This window comes from Juglans regia, chromosome 11 (assembly GCF_001411555.2).
Source record: "Juglans regia cultivar Chandler chromosome 11, Walnut 2.0, whole genome shotgun sequence".
Classification (NCBI taxonomy): Eukaryota; Viridiplantae; Streptophyta; class Magnoliopsida; order Fagales; family Juglandaceae; genus Juglans; species Juglans regia.
The window spans coordinates 21,043,458-21,064,195 of NC_049911.1; positions in this window are offsets into that span (position 1 = coordinate 21,043,458).

Consider the following 20,738-nt stretch of genomic DNA (forward strand, 5'->3'; position numbering starts at 1 on the left):
GACAACTGCCTCGATCGGTGTCCTCCTCGCCATCGACCGGTTACGGTCGGCACCTCATCCATTTTTCCAGCCGTCAGTCGGCGACTGTTTTGCCCAAAAACCGCGCCGACGACGTCGGTTTTCACCCCTACTTTCCTTCTACATAAAAACGCTCTGCTAGGGTTTTTACGTTTGCATTTTTTTGCTATGGTTACATTGCTCTTGCGGCTGCATGGCAGCCATTGATGGCTCGCCACCTGTGGTAGCCTCGCCCAGATCATTTGCTGATCTCATCTCTGCGGTTCCTCAACCACTACCGGAGATGGAGGGCCCTTTTCGTCAACCAAAATTCATTGATGTTGAACTGGTTTTCAATTTTTCAAAGGAGGATGTAACGCCCCAAACCCGGGTGGCTTGGAGAATTACTACTTGTCACACATAATTATGTCTCCCAACACATTCGAAGAATAATCTCCAAAAACTTCATAAATGAAATCAATCTCAAATCTTCTCAGTAATCTCATTACAAACTCCACACAATCTTTAATGCAATAATAATAAATCAAAGGGGTCTATAACCTCCCGGTAGTCATAACAACCCAACCAATAATTTCATAAATCTCACTGAAACCCAAGATATTACTAAAACTCAAAGAGATTAAAACTAAGAACACCAGAAGTCCTTCTTCTACCAACATCTCCTCAGCTTAAACACAAACAGCAATCAAATCCAGGTCCTCATTTGGACTCTCCACATCATCTGAAAAATATTATAATGATAGGGGGTGAGTTATCAACAACTCAGTAAGCAGAAATCATATGCTAGCGTGCAAACATGAGCATTTACAAACTAGAACAAAATATTTTCCAGAGTTAACATGCAGAACATAACATATTTTCAAAAGTAACAGAGCGATGGTTTTAAGACAAGTAAAACCCTTAGTGCTTTGGCATAACATAAACTGAGTATCATCATCAGATCAAAACAGAGCATCAAACAGAGCAGAGACCATGTTTCACCCCCGTGGTAGGGTTGTGCTAACCCCGGTGGCCAAACCAGGCAGAGACAGAGGTGAAATCTTTCCTTTATTCTTCTCGGAGCCCCGAGTGTGCACACAGGAAAGACCACAATAAAACCACTTTGTTTCCAAAGTGGGTGCACTCAGAGACAGAGAAGTTGGTACCAACCCAAACAGAGCAGAGCATAACAGAGCAGAGCAGAGCAAAGCAGAGACAGAGTCAGATACGAAAACCAGTACACCATGCCAAAGGTTTTCAGATATTATATCAAAAAATTACAGAGTACCAAAACAGAATCAGAACAGTTTACACACGCTGAACACAAAAGCCAGAACAAATAAATGCACAACTTTTTATATTCCCAATATCGCTCTTTTTCCAGATTTCAGAAACCACATGACAAAATTTAGCTCATGTCTACACAATGCATGTTAGAATATAATTTTCCTTTTTCACACAGATTTCATGAATAATGCAGATAAGTGACCGAGGTTGATCTTTGTTTTCATAAGTTCCCAACACAACACAAATTATGCAAGTTTTCATAAAATCAACCTCAGTCTTATTAGCTTGTATAAAACCCAGCATAGGAACCCCGCTTACCTGACTCCTGCAGCGCATTATCTATGACTTGAATACAGTCTCTATCCATCTCGTTACCTATTCATAAAAATAATATAAACTAAATATTAAAGTCCAACAACACAAAATTGATCTTAGATAACTCAAGACCCAAACTCTAGATCATAATTCAGCAAGTTTAATCAAACTCCAACAGCCAAATAACAATCCGGACAGCCCTCACTTCGACCCAAAATATTCTATACCAATCTCAGTATTGTCCAATACAAGCATAAAGACCAATGCCAATTCAAATTCCAATAACTCACACTTATTCCAACAGTTCGCAGTCCCAAACAATTACTAACAATTTAACCAACACTAAACAAAGCACACTTCTTCCCATTCACAACTCCATAACAGAAAATATAAACTAATACCTCCAAAAATTAAACTGCACTCGACAAAGAAAATTAATTCCCCTCTAAATATTCTCTCAACCATCACTCCAATTAACCCCCCTTACTCCTCGGACTTAGTCCGGCACAACCAACAACTTCACAGTAAATATGAATTAGCGCATAAATACATTTAAATCTCAAAAGTTCTTTGAAAAAAAAAATACTTACAATGCTATAATATAATTTTTGAAAGATCACGGAGATGCTAGAAGCGGCAACGCAGCAACAAAACAGTGCCAAATGCACTGTGGCCGTGGGTCTCAAAAACTCACTTTTGAACGGGTGTAAACGAAGACCCGAAATTGATAGGGTAGGGCTTAGGAATGGCGGTGAGGCTAGTGGTGGTGGTGGTTGGCCGTGGGTGGCGGCGAAAAAGGCGGTTGAAGTGCAAAAACACCCAAAACGGAAATGTTGATGGTGGGGCTTCACCGGTGACAGATCGGAGGTGGGGTTGGGTCCATTGGGTTGCTAGGAGGTCGAGGATGATGTGGTGAGAAGATGGTGGCCGGAGGTGGCGCGACGGCGGCGCAGCGGCGCAAGGAATGCCGCGGCTTCGTGTGGTGCGTGGAGGCTAACAGTGGCGCGGCTGGGGCTGGAAATCGGAGGGGGAGGTCGCCGGTGGGTGGGGGTGCTGGGAAGCCGGGCGGTGACGACCACTGCCGGCGCACGGCGGCGCTAGGGGCGAAGGAAGAATCAGACGGAGAGAGGGAGGGGGGTTTGCGGCGCGCGGGAACCAGCCAGGAGAAGAAAAAAGAAAAAAAAAAAGAAAGAAAAGAAGGAAGAAAAAGAAAAGAGGAAAGAGAAAAATGTAGGAAAAGAAATGAAATCCAATCCCCACATCTTGGGTCACAAAAATGGTCCAATGGAAACGATTTTAAAACAGCAAGTGAAATAAAATAATTCAAACGCAGTGATTAAAATGAAAAATAAATAATTAAACCCAACAACAAGTTAATTTAATTTGAGAAGAAATTTAAACGCATAAAAATAATTAATTTAGAGAAAGCACTTCAAAAATAATTTTCACAAAATTAAAATCATAAAAATAACACAACTAAAAATCCAACAATTTTAAAACAAGAGAATAAATTTTAAATTAATAACAAATAATCTTTCAATTAAAAAAAAAATACACTAAAATACGGAGTGTTACATCCTTCCCCCCTTAAAAAATTTCGTCCTCAAAATTTATATGGTCAAACATGACGTTAAAGCAGGATAGAAGATACAACCCAAAACACGTTCGAAAGGATCATGTCATCAACAACTCCCAACAAGCATGAGTAAAGTTCTCTCAAGTCTATCTCCATAGGCAATTTCATCATACTCGTATTAGTCCCCCCAGTGGCACAACACGTCCAGTATTCCTAGGGTGACTATGCTATCCAAAATCTCATCTTTCCACAAGAGCCTTAATACAACATCCAAGGAATCCCAATGATTATTATTATTATCGTAACACGATCTACGCTAACCTCAATCGACTCCTATGTTAAAACTCACAAAGCTTCATTGAATTCTACAAGTTGGTAACCTATTAGCCACTTCCAAAGTTAACCATGAATAAACATTTCCATCATCCAGACATATTCCCTCAAAATCAATAAGAATTATATCTTAATTCCGCACCACCAATAGTTAAATCTCTAATTACAAGTATCTTTATCAAATTTCAAATTACCAAAAATTCCTTAAGATCAACACAAGGTTTGAATCCTTAATTATAACCAAAATATCGCGCTCCTGCTGCGCACTCTGATAATTTGCCACATGCATAAAAATTTATGCCCTCATAAAACAATACCATCAAGTACAAGGTGGCTCCATACCTACTGACCAGAAAACTTTTATGACATTTGGTAGTAAATTCTTGATCTCTAAAACCATACACTATTACACACTTTCCTCAAATTCACCAAGAATTCATTCCTGAATCTGCACCAACTATTATCCTTGAATCTGATATGGATCTAATCCCAAAACTTGCCACTAAAACCCCGAACTAATAACAATCATTATCCAAACTAGATCAATACTTTCAATCCCCAAAGAAGCAATCTCCTTGAAAATCCCTATATCTATAACTCAACTCTGATCAACCCCATAATAATGGTCACATACTAACCAATCTCCAAAATAAATCCAGCTAGCACACCAAGCCTGCAAAATTAAAAACTTAAATCTCATTTCCATTCAGTCCTTCAAATCTGTAATTCTAAAATCTTAAATTATATCAGAATCATTCTCCGAAATCTGTAAGATCGATGAACTTATATCCAATAATAAAACAATCGACTCCCGAAATTTTCAAAATCTAAAACATTAAATGATAACAATCATTTCCTAAAGTCTGTAAAACCTTAAACTTTTGGTGAAATTTCCGTAAGTCTATCCTTAAAGTTTGTTGAACTTAAAATTTTCTATTCTAAAGCCTCGTGTCATATATCCATGAAATCGAAAACCTCAAATATCTTACTACCCAAATAGATCACCCAGACTATGCCGTTCCTTTCAAAACATGAAATTATAAATGCACACCAAGTCGATAAAAGTTCAAGCTTACTCTGCTAAATATAACAATAGCGTTCTCAGTCGTACCATATTCCTGCCATAACTTAATCTTTAACCCGCTTTTCAATTTCGAACGAAACGAACAAAATAAAATAAACTTAATAAATAAAATAACATAATTTCAATTCAAATAAAATAAAAAATCATACAAAACCAAATAAATTCAATTTAAATAAAAATAAAAATTTCCAATTAAACCTTTAAACTTTTCTGGTACTGCACATATGGTTTTACCCATTCTTAGCCATATCTTTAACCAACTCATATAGTCATTCCTATCATCTCATATTGTAAACCCAACATCGTTCTAAACTCTCTTTCGTCTTTAAAAATCTAACCTCCAAAAATCTAAACCTTAAATTAATCTTATAAAGATTATCTCCTATAGTCCACCAAGTAAGCTTGTCGGATCTAAAATCCCTAAACCTCAAAATCTCAAAACTCAATCATAAAGTCTGCAAAATCTAAACCTTAACTATCCACATAATCATCTCTTATTGTTTAAAATTCTACACCTCAAATCTGAAATTTCTCCTTAAACCTACAGATATCTAAACCTCCAAGATTTATAGTATGCAGAATCTCTAACCTGTCTCTGATACCAAATGTAACGCCCCAAACCCGGGTGGCTTGGAGAATTACTACTTGTCACACATAATTATGTCTCCCAACACATTCGAAGAATAATCTCCAAAAACTTCATAAATGAAATCAATCTCAAATCTTCTCAATAATCTCATTACAAACTCCACACAATCTTTAATGCAATAATAATAAATCAAAGGGGTGTATAACCTCCCGGTAGTCATAACAACCCAACCAATAATTTCATAAATCTCACTGAAACCCAAGATATTACTAAAACTCAAAGAGATTAAAACTAAGAACACCAGAAGTCCTTCTTCTACCAACATCTCCTCAGCTTAAACACAAACAGCAATCTAATCCAGGTCCTCATTTGGACTCTCCACATCATCTGAAAAATATTATAATAATAGGGGGTGAGTTATCAACAACTCAGTAAGCAGAAATCATATGCTAGCGTGCAAACATGAGCATTTACAAACTAGAACAAAATATTTTCCAGAGTTAACATGCAGAACATAACATATTTTCAAAAGTAACAGAGCGATGGTTTTAAGACAAGTAAAACCCTTAGTGCTTTGGCATAACATAAACTGAGTATCATCATCAGATCAAAACAGAGCATCAAACATAGCAGAGACCATGTTTCACCCCCGTGGTAGGGTTGTGCTAACCCCGGTGGCCAAACCAGGCAGAGACAAAGGTGAAATCTTTCCTTTATTCTTCTCGGAGCCCCGAGTGTGCACACAGGAAAGACCACAATAAAACCACTTTGTTTCCAAAGTGGGTGCACTCAGAGACAGAGAAGTTGGTACCAACCCAAACAGAGCAGAGCATAACAGAGCAGAGCAGAGCAAAGCAGAGACAGAGTCAGATACGAAAACCAGTACACCATGCCAAAGGTTTTCAGATATTATATCAAAAAATTACAGAGTACCAAAACAGAATCAGAACAGTTTACACACGCTGAACACAAAAGCCAGAACAAATAAATGCACAACTTTTCATATTCCCAATATCGCTCTTTTTCCAGATTTCAGAAACCACATGACAAAATTTAGCTCATGTCTACACAATGCATGTCAGAATATAATTTTCCTTTTTCACACAGATTTCATGAATAATGCAGATAAGTGACCGAGGTTGATCTTTGTTTTCATAAGTTCCCAACACAACACAAATTATGCAAGTTTTCATAAAATCAACCTCAGTCTTATTAGCTTGTATAAAACCCAGCATAGGAACCCCGCTTACCTGACTCCTGCAGCGCATTATCTATGACTTGAATACAGTCTCTATCCATCTCGTTACCTATTCATAAAAATAATATAAACTAAATATTAAAGTCCAACAACACAAAATTGATCTTAGATAACTCAAGACCCAAACTCTAGATCATAATTCAGCAAGTTTAATCAAACTCCAACAGCCAAATAACAATCCGGACAGCCCTCACTTCGACCCAAAATATTCTATACCAATCTCAGTATTGTCCAATACAAGCATAAAGACCAATGCCAATTCAAATTCCAATAACTCACACTTATTCCAACAGTTCGCAGTTCCAAACAATTACTAACAATTTAACCAACACTAAACAAAGCACACTTCTTCCCATTCACAACTCCATAACAGAAAATATAAACTAATACCTCCAAAAATTAAACTGCACTCGACAAAGAAAATTAATTCCCCTCTAAATATTCTCTCAACCATCACTCAAATTGACCCCCCTTACTCCTCGGACTTAGTCCGGCACAACCAACAACTTCACAGTAAATATGAATTAGCGCATAAATACATTTAAATCTCAAAAGTTCTTTGAAAAAAAAAATACTTACAATGCTATAATATAATTTTTGAAAGATCACGGAGGTGCTAGAAGCGGCAACTCAGCAACAAAACAGTGCCAAATGCACTGTGGCCGTGGGTCTCAAAAACTCACTTTTGAACGGGTGTAAACGAAGACCCGAGATTGATAGGGTAGGGCTTAGGAATGGCGGTGAGGCTAGTGGTGGTGGTGGTTGGCCGTGGGTGGCGGCGAAAAAGGCGGTTGAAGTGCAAAAACACCCAAAACGGAAATGTTGATGGTGGGTCTTCACCGGTGACAGATAGGAGGTGGGGTTGGGTCCATTGGGTTGCTAGGAGGTCGAGGATGATGTGGTGAGAAGATGGTGGCCGGAGGTGGCGTGACGGCGGCGCAGCGGCGCAAGGAATGCCGCGGCTTCGTGTGGTGCGTGGAGGCTAACAGTGGCGCGGCTGGGGCTGGAAATCGGAGGGGGAGGTCGCCGGTGGGTGGGGGTGCTGGGAAGCCGGGCGGTGACGACCACTGCCGGCGCACGGCGGCGCTAGGGGCGAAGGAAGAAGCAGACGGAGAGAGGGAGGGGGGTTTGCGGCGCGCGGGAACCAGCCAGGAGAAGAAAAAAGAAAAAAAAAAAGAAAGAAAAGAAGGAAGAAAAAGAAAAGAGGAAAGAGAAAAATGTAGGAAAAGAAATGAAATCCAATCCCCACATCTTGGGTCACAAAAATGGTCCAATGGAAACGATTTTAAAACAGCAAGTGAAATAAAATAATTCAAACGCAGTGATTAAAATAAAAAATAAATAATTAAACCCAACAACAAGTTAATTTAATTTGAGAAGAAATTTAAACGCATAAAAATAATTAATTAATTTAGAGAAAGCACTTCAAAAATAATTTTCACAAAATTAAAATCATAAAAATAACACAACTAAAAATCCAACAATTTTAAAACAAGAGAATAAATTTTAAATTAATAACAAATAATCTTTCAATTAAAAAAAAAATACACTAAAATACGGGGTGTTACAGAGGAGATTGAGAAAACGGCACAACCGTTTCGGTACTCTATCATCCTTAAGTTCCTCCGCCAGAGGCCTTCTCTAGACGCCGTATGTTCCTTTATTCGCAGCCGCTGGGGGCTGTCTAGCATGCCTATGATATCTGCTATGCAACGGCCGCGCCATATTTTTGTTCGGATGGCCGACTAGTTAGACTTTTGTAAGGCTCTGTCCAGAGATTCATGTGAGATTAATGGGGTCTTCTACCGACCTTTTGCTTGGACGCCGGATTTTGATGAAAACTGTGAACTGCCGTGTGTACCGGTATGGGTTTTTCTACCTGGACTCCCTCCTAATTTTTATCAATCTTCTGTTTTAAAAATGCTCACAGCACCTGGAGGAAGATTTTTCCGATGTGATATCTCTACTGTTTGTGCGATGAGAACAGATAGGGCTCGGGTTTGTCTTCAAGTAGATTCTTCAAAGGAGCCGATCTCATTTTTTTGGATAGGTAAACCTGGGGTTCCACGGAGAAGGAGGCAGGAGGTGGTTTTCGAAACCTTGCTTACTTAGTGCTCTTTCTGTAAAAGTGAAGGACACAATGCCCGTACATGCCGTGTGGTGGGTGATAAGAAAAAGCCGGTGAAGGGTGGACAGAAATGGGTAAGAAAGGAAGAGAAACCTGCGGAGGCTGTGGAAGCTACTGCTCATCCGATGGAGGCTACGGAGGATACGGCGGTTTTGCCTCTTGAAGTTGCTGAGATGACTGCACCTAGTAACGTGAATATGGTTCCCAATTCTAGGAAGGCAATTCTGGAGGTTGAAGACGCTATAGATGGAAACAGGCATTTGAGTCCAATTGTGAGTTTAGATGGGCTGCAGGAGTTAGATGGGGTGCAGGATTTCACTCTATTCCAGAATTTTCGAAGAATCTCATGCAAATTGTAACTCTTGAGAAGCCAAGTTCATCTAATGGTCCTACGGGCCCATAGTTTCCTAGTGATAATCAACCAGTTTTAAAGGAGGCACACCCGTTGACATTGGGATTGGGCTTGGATAATATATAGGTGGTAAGGTGGGTTTAGGTATGGTAACTCATCGAGTGGAAGTCACGGCTTTAGATGAGGATGGGCTTAGTTTGAATGGTGATCAGTTGCCTGTGGCTAAAAGGGGGAGATCCAGTGGAGCAACTTATTTCCAACGGATGTGATGTTATGGTCGGAAAAGAACGAGTTGATGAGTCCCAATCTGAAGGTGAAACTGAAAGAGATAGACTGAAAGAAGACATGCGAAAATAATATTGCTCGGATTCTGAAAAACCATGGAAAACGGTAAGTAAGTTTCAAAAAAGGAACTCTACATTGGCTATCACTCGCCCCACCAAACTTAATTTATGATCAGTCCAATTCTTTTTTGGAATATCCGGGGAGTTGGGTCCTCTATGTTGAGTTTGAAGAGAATTATAAAAAAAATATAGGCCTAAAATTGTAGCTTTGGCTGAGCCTTTTCTAATGGGAGATAAAATTCCAAATTATCTAGAAATTTTTAATTGTGAGTTTTTTGTCACTAATAAGGTGCAAAATGGGAAAATCTGGCTGCTGTGGAATGCCTCGATTTCGGTACAATGGTTGGGGGGGTCTAATCAATTTGTTTCAGTGAAAGTCGAGGAGAATGGGTTTACATTTATCCTTACCATTGTGTACGCAGTCGAGGAGAATGGGTTTACATTTATCCTTACCATTGTGTACGCTAAGTAAAACTTGTTAGAGAGGAAGTTTCTTTGGGAGGACTTGGTTGCTTCTAGTAATAGTAACTATCCGTGGCTTCTTTGTGGTGATTTTAACATTATCAAACAGGATTCTGAGAGAAAAAGGGGTCGTCCACGACCTTTTGCAACAATGGAAGATTTTAACTTGTGCATTCAAAATTGTGGTCTGCTAGACATGTGCTCCAAGGGCTCAAGGATGACTTGGTATAATGATCAAAGCGGCTTGGCTCGCAGCTGGACAAAGTTAGATAGATGTTTTATTGATACTAATTTTCTTAATTGTTATCTTAATGTGTTTTATCAGGTTTTGTCTCGTACTACTTCGGACCATTCTCCTTTAGTTATTCAAATGGGTGATGATCCCTTTAGGTATGGGCCTAGTCCTTTTCGTTTTCAATTTATATGGACTGATCGTGTTGATTTTCTTAGTCTTGTTGAGAGAGTTTGGAATCAAGAGGGTTCTGGTTTTGGGTTATGTAAATTATCTCTTAAGTTGAAATAGATGAAGGTTGCTTTACGAGATTGGAATCAACGTGTTTTTTGGAGAACTAATGTTATTATTAGTGATCTTGAGACTCGTATTGATAGCCTGGAAACCCGCCTTCAAAATTCCTTTTTAGTGGAGGATGATAATAATCTTCTTGCTACTAATCTGGAGCTTTTAACTTGGAATTCTAACTTGGCTTAAATATGGGGATCAAAATTCTAAATTTTTTCATACTTACCTGAATGCTAAATACAATAACAGGGTCACTGATATGTGCTTGACAGATGGTACTCTTTTAAAAACTCCACTTGAAATTTGTCAAGCGGCTGTTGATTATTTTCAAAATTTTTTGGATGAGAGCAGTAACTGTGAGTTACCCAATTTAGGTGAGTTCATGCTTCCTATTATTATTGAAGAGGAGAATTTGATGCTCTGTAGTATTCCCTCCATTGGCAATGTTAAGGATGCATTTTTTAGCATTTTTATTGATAGTAGCCCAGGTCCGGATGGTTTTAGTTCTGGCTTCTTCAGGGTTTGTTGGGATATTGTTAAAAATGATTTATTAGAAGCCATCTCTAATTGCTTTTCTTATTAAATCGCTTCCCAGATTTTACACTGCATCTTTTATTGTGTTGATTCCCAAGGTTGATAAGCCTAATGGTTTTGATAAATTTAGGCCTATTAGTCTTTGTTCGTGATTTATAAGATTTGTGCTAAGATCATTGTGGGTCGTCTTACGAATCTCCTTTCTAAGATGATTTCTCATGAGCAATGAGCTTTTATTCATGGGCGTAGCATTTTTGAAAACATTAGTCTTACTCAAGAGATGGTTCATTCTATTAATAAAAAGTCTCATGGGGGTAATGTTCTGGTTAAACTTGATATGTCCAAGGCTTATGATCGTGTGAATTGGAGTTTTCTTTTACATGTTTTGGACTCTTTTGGTTTCTCTGCTCAGTTTTGCGATCCCATTAAATTGTGTATCTCCACCCTTTGGTATTCTATTATGATGAATGGCACCTCTTTAGGTTTCTTTAAAGGGGAACGGGGTCTGAGGCAAGGAGACCCTCTTTCGCCTTATTTATTCAGTATTATGCAAAAAAATTTGTCTCGTCTTCTGAAGGTAGCTTTTCAACATGGTAAAATAGGTCACTTTACTCAGGCTAGAGGTACTCCTCTTATCTCCCATCTTATGTATGCTGATGACATTCTTATATTTGCTAATGGTGGTAATAAGTCTATGAAAGGCTTGATGGAGGTCTTAAAGGTTTATGAGCGGACAGGACAAGCTCTTAATAAAGATAAAAGTGTTATTTTCTGCTCTAAGAAGATTCATGCCTCTAGAAAACCCTCTATTCTCCATATTACTGGTTTTTCAGATGGTGCTGTTCCTTTTAAGTATTTGGGTGTTCCTATTGTGGTTGGTAGGCTTAAGATTTGTGATTTTGGTGAATTGCTTGGGACAGTGAACAAGAAAATAGCAGGATGGAAAATGAAATTACTCTCTACTGGTGGTCGGGTTATTCTTTTGCGCCATGTTTTGTCAAGCATGGCAACTCACCTTCTTGCGGTTTTACAAGTTCCTAAAGGGGTGCTTATGGCTTTGAATAGGATTCTTAGTTCCTTCTTTTGGGGTGCTTCTGATGGCAAAGGTAAGCGGAAGTGGGTGGCTTAGCATTCTATTTGTACTCCTACGGAGGAATGAGGCTTGGGTATCCGTGATTTTTGGGATATTCAGAAGGTTTTACACATGAAATTTGCTTGACGTCTCATTCAGGGTCAATCTTTATGGAATGATTTTTTTAGAGGTAAGTATGTTCAGGGTAGTCATTTATCTTTGTTGAATCCTAATAAGGGTACTCAGTTTTGGAAATCTATTGTTCATAGTATTCCGGAGGTTCTAAATAATTCAAAATGGATGGTTGGGGAGGGTAATATCTCTTTTTGGTATGATAATTGGGAGGATAGTGGTCCGCTCAATGCTCATCATCAAGTTCTTGCGAATCCTTTGTTGAAAATTAAAGAGTGTCGGGTGGATGACGGATGGGATATTCCCCTTTTGGAGATACTAGTGGATCCTAGTAAAGCTCTCGAGTTATATCAGTTTTTGGCTAGGAGGAAGGATGGGCAAGATGTTCTTGTTTGCCTGAAGGATAATAATGGTAATTTTGCTACTAAAAGTGTTTGGGATTATATTCGCATTCGAGCGCCTCCTCTTCCTTGGACTCATTGGATTTGGCATAACAATCTAACTAAGAAAATCTCTATCATGATGTGGAAGGCATCTCATAACTGTTTGAGTGTTGATGATAAGATCGGGAATATTGGCATTTCTATAGTTTCTAAATGCAATTGTTGTGTCAGGGGTCATATGGAGGATTTAAATCATATGCTGTCTACTGGTGATTTTGCTAAATAAATTTGGCATCTGGCTGTGACCCAGTTAGGTGTTCATATGGGAGTTTTTCAGGCATGGAAGGAGCAAGCTAATTTTTGGTTCCGCCGTGCTGGGAAGTCTTCTCAGCTACAGATTATTTTTGGGCTCCTTCTTTATATTGTCTCTTGGAAGCTTTGGGATAGACGTTGTAAGGCGAGGTTTGAGAAGAAGGTTGAGTCTGTTCAGTCGGTTTGGCATGTTATTAAACTTTGGATTCGCAGGATTATCTCTTTAGTCATGAAAGTGTCTAGGATTTCTTCCCATGATTGTGCTATTTTACAGAGATTGGACATTCCGGTTTTATTTCCCAAACCCAGGCATGTTCGAGTGATTAGGTGGTCCCGGCCTCCACAAGATTGGATGAAGCTGAACTCGGATGGTAGTAGTTTAGGGAACCCTGGGCCGGCGGGTGCGGGGGGAGTGATTCATGATAGTTGTGGTAGAATGCATGCTGCTTATTCTGCGTTCTTGGGTGAGGGGTCTAATAAGTTTGCTGAATTAATAAGTTTAGTGGAAGGGGTTCGAAGGTGTTGTCAGTTAGGCTTTCACAAGATTGAGATTGAGACAGACTCTCCCTTACTTGTTAACTGGATTACTAAAGGAGCTTGTAATATTTGGTATTTAGAGGATTTTTGGGAAGAGCTGCAGGGTCTCTTGGGCTGCGTGGAGTATCGTTTGAACCATGTTTTCCGTGAGGGTAATGCTGTGGCAGACTTTCTAGCCAAGCAGGGAGCTGAGGGCTTAAATATGGATTGGACCATAAACAGTGTGAATTTGACCAGTCACATCCAAGGTCTTCTTCGTATGGACAGAATTGGTCTTCCCTACCTGCAGCTCAAGTAAGTTTCTATTGGTTAGTTCTTTTGTTTCATTTGAGTTGATAATATTTGTTGGTTTTTTCCTTTTGCAGGTGCCTTTTGTTTCTTTTTATTTTTCTTAGGCATGTAATTTTTTTATGAACATTTTTTACTGTTTTGTTTTGTGGTCGCTTTGTTTTATCTTTTTTGATGCATGGGTTTGGTTTTCTCGAATATTTGTAACCCCCATGCATTTTGTTGTAACCACGGTTTTCTTCCATCAAAAGTGAGTGCTATCAATAAAATTGAGATTCCGTCCTCTTTTTTAATATATATATATATATATAAAGGAATACAAGAACCCCAGCCTCTTTCAAGATTGTGAGAATCATTTTGTTAAACTTTTACAAAACCTCTTAACTATTTTTAGATCAGCAATCTTAAATGATTTTTCTTTTATTTTCACTTTAGATTTTATACTAAGAAGCATAATATTGTATAAGATCCATATTAGTAGATATTATTTCTTCTACAACTTAGTTTAAATTATTTTTAGTACTAAGGTCACACCCTTGAAAATAGATAATATATAGAAATTATACAAAATTTTAGAACTATAGAAAAAAACTTAGAGAGATTCATTAATTCCTAGGTATATTAAAATTTTAGAGAGCATAAAGGAATTATAAATTTTTTGAAGGGGTCATTCTCAATATCTTTAAAATTATAAATAAACTTCAGTGGATATTTTCGAATTTCAAAAAATTTTGGGAGTCCCCAATTTGGGTCCGCCACCATCTACTTCATTGGCTTATAATACATGTCATTAATTCTCTATTTAATTTGTTTTCAAAAGAATAATGATACTCGGTGGTTATTGAGAAAATCCATTAATTATGTTTTCTTTTTTAAAAAAAAAAATGATTTAAGGAGTTTAAAAAATATTTGAAAAAAAAAATTACACTATCGGTAAAAGTTTCAAGTAGTCTTTCTTGGTGGGTGTAGTCTTACCCTTTTCAGAATGGAATTAAGTATCAATATCACATCACTTTGTACGTACGCCCTTGTAATAACAACTATAATTGCTTTTTTTTTTTAAAAATGTTTCAAAGGGTTTAAAAAATGTTCGAAAAAAAAAATTATATTATCGGTAGAAGTTTTTGGTGGTCATTCGGTGTAACATTACCCTTTTTAAAATTGAGTTAAGTATCAATATCACATCACTTTATACACCCCTGTAATAATAAATATAGTTTCTTTTTTTAAAAAAAATATATTTTAAGGAGTTTAAAAAATATTTGAAAAAAATTACACTACCGGTAGAAGTCAGTGGCAAAACCACGTTTAGCTTAGGGGGGCCATGGCCCACCCAAAATTTATGAAAAATTTAAAATAGTCTCAAGATTCTAAGATTTATTCAATATAATTTTTAAATATAGAAAATAGCCCCCCAAAAAATTTATAATCCCCATTTACTTTTTAAAATTTTTGAAATTTTAATATTCTTAGAAATGTCTCTCACAAAATTTTTTCTTATAGTTTTTGAGTTTTGTATAATTTCTATATAATATCTATATAATATCTATTTTCAAGGATGTGGTCTCACCGAAATTAAATTAAAATTAATAAGAGAAATAATAAACTTATTAATATGGATCCTAAAGTTTTTTGTTATACAATAATAGGCTTCTTAAATGTATGGAGTCCAAATTAATACAAGAAAAATCATTTAAGGTTAATAATCTATATGAAAAATAGTTTAGAGGTTTTATTTTCTAGACTTCATTATGCAAGAAAAAAATTTATTTATGGTCTCAATTATAACATTATATGTTTAATGTGACACAAGAATATCTAGATTTTACATAAAACTTAAATTCTAAATATTTCATTATACAAATAATAATATGTGAATATTATTTTATAAAACATTATCGTTAGAAATCTAAAACATATATTAAGTTGTACTTTTAGAATCTTATTTTTAGTGTATGTAACAAATTATGGGGATCCAATTTTATATGTAGTAATGTTTTTATGATTTTTTTTAATTTCTATTTATTTTACATAAATGTGTCATAGGGTAAAATATTTACATAAATGTTTATTTTACATAAATGCTCCAAAGAGCATTCATAATTGTTTCATCATCAGTTTGGCATATTGGACACTTCGAAATTTCCACCACGGCTTCCTGGTATAACAGCAACCTTGTAGGCAAAATATTATTCATAGCTTTCCGTAGAAAATGTTTAGCAATAACAGGGATATTAAGCCTCCATATGTTCCTCCACATATCATCCCCTTTATTATGCTCAGAAGGACCACACTCCCCCCTCTGGTGCTTCTGTTTTTCCATGTAGTAGGCACTCTTAATAGTGAAGACAACCATCTTTGAATTGTTCCATATCAGCTTATAGGGCTGGGCTCCGACTCCGACAGAGTTGGAGTGCTCGTTTCCGACCTCCGACTCCGACAAGAGTCGGAGCCAAATTGGAGCTCCGACTCCGAACTGGAGTCGGAGTCCGACTCCGATCGGAGGTCGGAGCTCCGACCTCCTATCGGAGCTCCGACCTCCTATAGGAGCTCCGACATAAGATCGGAGCTCGACGTGCGCTCGACGTAGCGCTCGAGCGGAACTCTTTCAGAGAGGTTCGCTCGACTTTCGCTCGACTTTCGCTCGAGCGAACCTCTCTGGAAGAGGTTCGCTCGACTTCCGCTCGACCTGTCGCTCAAGCAGAACTCTTCCAGAGAGGTTCGCTCGACTTCCGCTCGACATGTCGCTCGAGCCAATGTTTAATACAACGTGTGCTCGACTTGCGCTCGACACCTCGCTCGAGCGCAAGTGTACAGTAAAAAAAATTTCAGAGTCGGAATCGGAGCTTCTTGGAGCTCCGACTCCGACTCCGACTCCGAATAGATATTCGAAGCTACTCCGAATTCCGATGACTCCGACGAAGTCGGAGTCGGAGTCGGAGCGGAAGTCGGACGGAGTCAAAATTTTCGAAATTTTGCACACCCCTATCAGCTTATTTGCCATCCCATTCTGACTAACTGGTATCACATATATCACCTTAGCCTCCTCTTCATTGAAAACAACCCAAACCACATTTTCCTTCCATAGCCCCTTTTGGTCATCAATCAACTCACAAACTTTTGCATCCTTCTGCAAAATTCTTACAGTTGACAGTACACAGTGGATAGTGGGAATAGGCAACCATGTCTGACCCAGATACTTGTTGTTCTCCCATCCCCAATCCTCCATATCATACCTTCCTTCACTATTCTTAAATTCGACCAAATGGTTTCCAGATTAGTGAAGATGAATTTTCCAATGGTGCCTCCAGCAGCTGCCAGTTTTTAAAATATTTATCTTTAAAGACCTTGGCTACCAATGAATGAGGCTCATTTAGCAGTCTCCATCCATGCTTTGCCAACATGGCACCGTTGAAGCACTCCAAGTCTCTGAACCCCAAACCCCCTTCAGCCTTTGCTAACACGAGACTCCTCCATTGCTTCCAATGAATTCCTTTCTCTTTTTTATAACTAGCCCACTAGAACCTAGCCATAAGTGCCTCAATCTCCCTACATAGCTTCTTAGGAAACTGAAAAACATTCATTGTATATGTGGGGATTGCTTGCAACACAGCTTTGATAAGTACTTCCTTGCCTACTCTAGACAAAAAGTTGTTTTTCCAGTTTTGTATCTTTAACCAAACTCTCTCCTTAATACTTCGAAAATCATTATATCTTGATCTACCAACTATTGGTGGAAGCCCCAAATACTTCTCATAACCATCACAAACCACTGCTCCAACCTCTTGAAATATTCTCCCTCTCACATCAGTAGGGGTATTGGCACTAAAGAAATAGAGGTTTTATCCTTGTTGAGTGTTTGCCCGAGGCTTTTTCATAGACTTCCACCAATGAGTAAACTACTCTCCATTCTTTCTTTAAAGCTCTGCAAAAAAGTACACAGTCGTTAGCAAAAAGTAAACGGTTGAGCCTCAATCCTCCCTTACTCCTTGCTGCTCCCCTTATATCTCCTTGCCTTTCTAACTTTAGCAACAATTGACTCAACCCTTCAGCACATATAATAAATAAGTAAGGAAACAATGGATCCCCTTAGCTTATTCCCCTTGTTGGTTGAATTCTTCTTCCAATTTTGCCATTCACTGCACCGAATAATTGACAGAGGATACACAAGACATAATAAGCTGTGTTTATTTTATCACCAAATCCCAATTTTTTCAACATAGCTTCCAAGAAAGGACATTCTACCCTATCACAGGCCTTTGACATGTCTAGCTTTACTGTCATAGTCCTCACTCTCCCCTTTGTTTAGTCCTCATGGAATGAAGCATCTCATATGCTATTATTATGTTGTCAATTATAAGCCTTCTAGGTATAAAATATCATCACTTTGTACGCCCTTGTAAGAACAAATATAGTTGTTTTTTTTTTTTTAAAAAATATTTTAAGAGGTTTAAAAAATGTTTTAAAAAAAGTTATGTTATCGGTATAAGTTTTTGGTGGTCTTTCTCGGTGGATGTAACATTACCCTTTTTAAAATTGATTTAAGTATCAATATCACATCACTTTGTACACCCTTGTAATAATAAATATAGTTTCTTTAAAAAAAAAATATTTTAAGGAGTTTAAAAGATGTTTGAAAAAAATTACACCCTCGGGTAAAAGTCAGTGGCAGAACCACGTTTGGCTTGAGGGGAGCCATAACCCCCCAAAATTTATGGAAAATTCAAAATAGTCCCAAGATTCTAAGATTTATTCAATATAATTTTCTAAATAAAGAAAATAGCCCCAAAAAAAAAAAAAATTATAATCCCCATATACTTTTTAAAATTTTCTAAAATTTGAATATACTTAGAAATGTTTCTCTCCAATTTTTTTCTTATAGTTCCTGAATTTTGTATAACTTCTATATAATATCTATTTTCAAGGATGTGGTCTCACCAAAATTAAATTAAAATTAATAAGAGAAATAATAAATTTATTAATATAGATCTCAAAATTTTTTGTTATACAATAATAGGCTTCTTAAATGTATGGAGTCCAAATTAAAATTTATACAAGAAAAATCATTTAAGGCTAATAATCTATAAGAAAAATAGTTGAGAGGTTTTAACATCTAGATTTCATTAAGCAAGAAAAAAAATTATTTAAAGTCTCAATTATAACATTATGTGTTTAATGTGACATAAAAATATCTATATAGATTTTACATAAAACTTAAATTATAAATATTTCATTACATAAGTAATAATAGATGAATATTAATTTATGAAATATTATCGTCAGAAATCAGAAACATATATTAAGTTGTACTTTTAGAATTTTATTTTTAGTGTATGTAACAAATTATCGAGATCTAATTTTATATGTAATAATATTTTTTTGATTTTTTTTTAATTTAAGTTTATTTTACATAAATGTGTTATGCGGTAAAAAAGTCAGCCCCTCCTCAGAAATTGTTGGTTCTGCTACTGTGCATGATGCTTTATTTTGAATGTCGAAGTACATGAAAAGAGGATGCATTCCATCCATCTGGCTTTAAGAACTGGAAAATGCTAAGTCCACAGAAATTCTTTACCGAAACCATTTACTGAATGACTTGGTTGCTGCCAGTTGGATAAAAAAATAAAAATAAATTCCACTGATTCAGTTTCTTTTTATTTCAGGTAAATAACATGAAGGCTGGGCCCCGCGTCGTTTAACAACCCAAGATGTGCCTTATTTTATCCTGTTTCACTTTTTTTTTTCTTTTTTCGATTTCATTTTAATTTTTCTTTTTCCTAAAGCTGCCTTCCGTTTTACTTCTAAGGGTACGTTTGGAATTAAAACTCCTCTCAACTCATCTCAACTCATTATTATAACTTTTTTAAATCTCAATACAAAATATAATAAATAATTCAACTTTTTCAAATCTTAAAATAATAATAATAATAATAAATAATATTCTAACAATATTTTATTATCTCAACTCAACTCATTTCAACATCCAAACGCAACCTAAATCATTCCATGATAACATAACAAAATATCTTATTTCGCTTTGGAATTGTGATTCTTTGACGCCTACGCATTTTGGGTACTACCAATTAATTAACTTTGTAATTTTCTTCGGAAAATAGCTGAGACATGATCAGATCTTCGTAAACCTCGAGAAGGATGTGATTATCTTTAAATGGGCATCAAAAGTCTAAGATCACACTATTATTTTCACCTGACTAACACACATTACTCTCTGTATTTTGGGGTCAGCGGTGTGTGTCTTAACCCTGCAGATCAGAACGTAAGCTGCATTTCGTGTTTAGTGTTTACGTTGTGGAAAATATCTCATAAGATATTTTATCTGAAACTCCATCCGCCACAAAAGTTGTATTGTTTCATAATTTCCTTTCCTTGCATGTAAAATATGATTGGTATAATTCTTTCATGGTCAATTTCAAAGTATCACATCTCCTACCTCTGGTATTTAAAACATTTAAGAAACTTGGATTGAACAATTTGATTCCTTGGTTACCGACAGGGATTGGCCTGTTGATAAACTGAAAGAAGTTAAAGTTGCTGATATCTTGAAGCATCCTAACTGGAACATGGGGAAAAAGATTACTGTAGACTCTGCTACCCATTCCAATACTTATATATCAAAATTAAGCAACTTGACGATGCACTAAGGGCAATAAAAATGTGGAGTCAACAATTTTGCATTCAATTTTAAACTGATATTATCTAATATTTCAGAATGCCTACTTTTACCAAAGCCATGCAGTTTTGAACAAAGCACGGGAGCTTGCTGCAAAGAAAGATATTAACGCTCTTGTGTCCGTACATAGTCATTTCCACCAAAACATTCTTGCTAATCACCACCATTTATACTTGTCCTGATAATCATCCTGTTCCGATAGATGTAATTGAGATGGTTGGACCTAAATAAACAAAACTTAGTAAGAACAACAATAAAAAATTAAAAAAAAACATTAATATCTTATGTTGACACTACTTGCACTGGAGGAGCAGTCGCTCCAATACCCAAATAATCTGTTGTATATACTTGACCGTGTGTATACTATAGTCATAAAAAAAATGTTGTGTCAAATGTATCAAAATGTAATATCATAATGTGTCCAAGCAAACTTTATTTTTTATATTTTTGCGAAGGTTTACCTGAGAAGGAGTAGCAGTCGCTCCAATTCCTAAATAATCCGTTGTGTATACTTGTCCATGTGTATACTATAGGCATAAAAAAA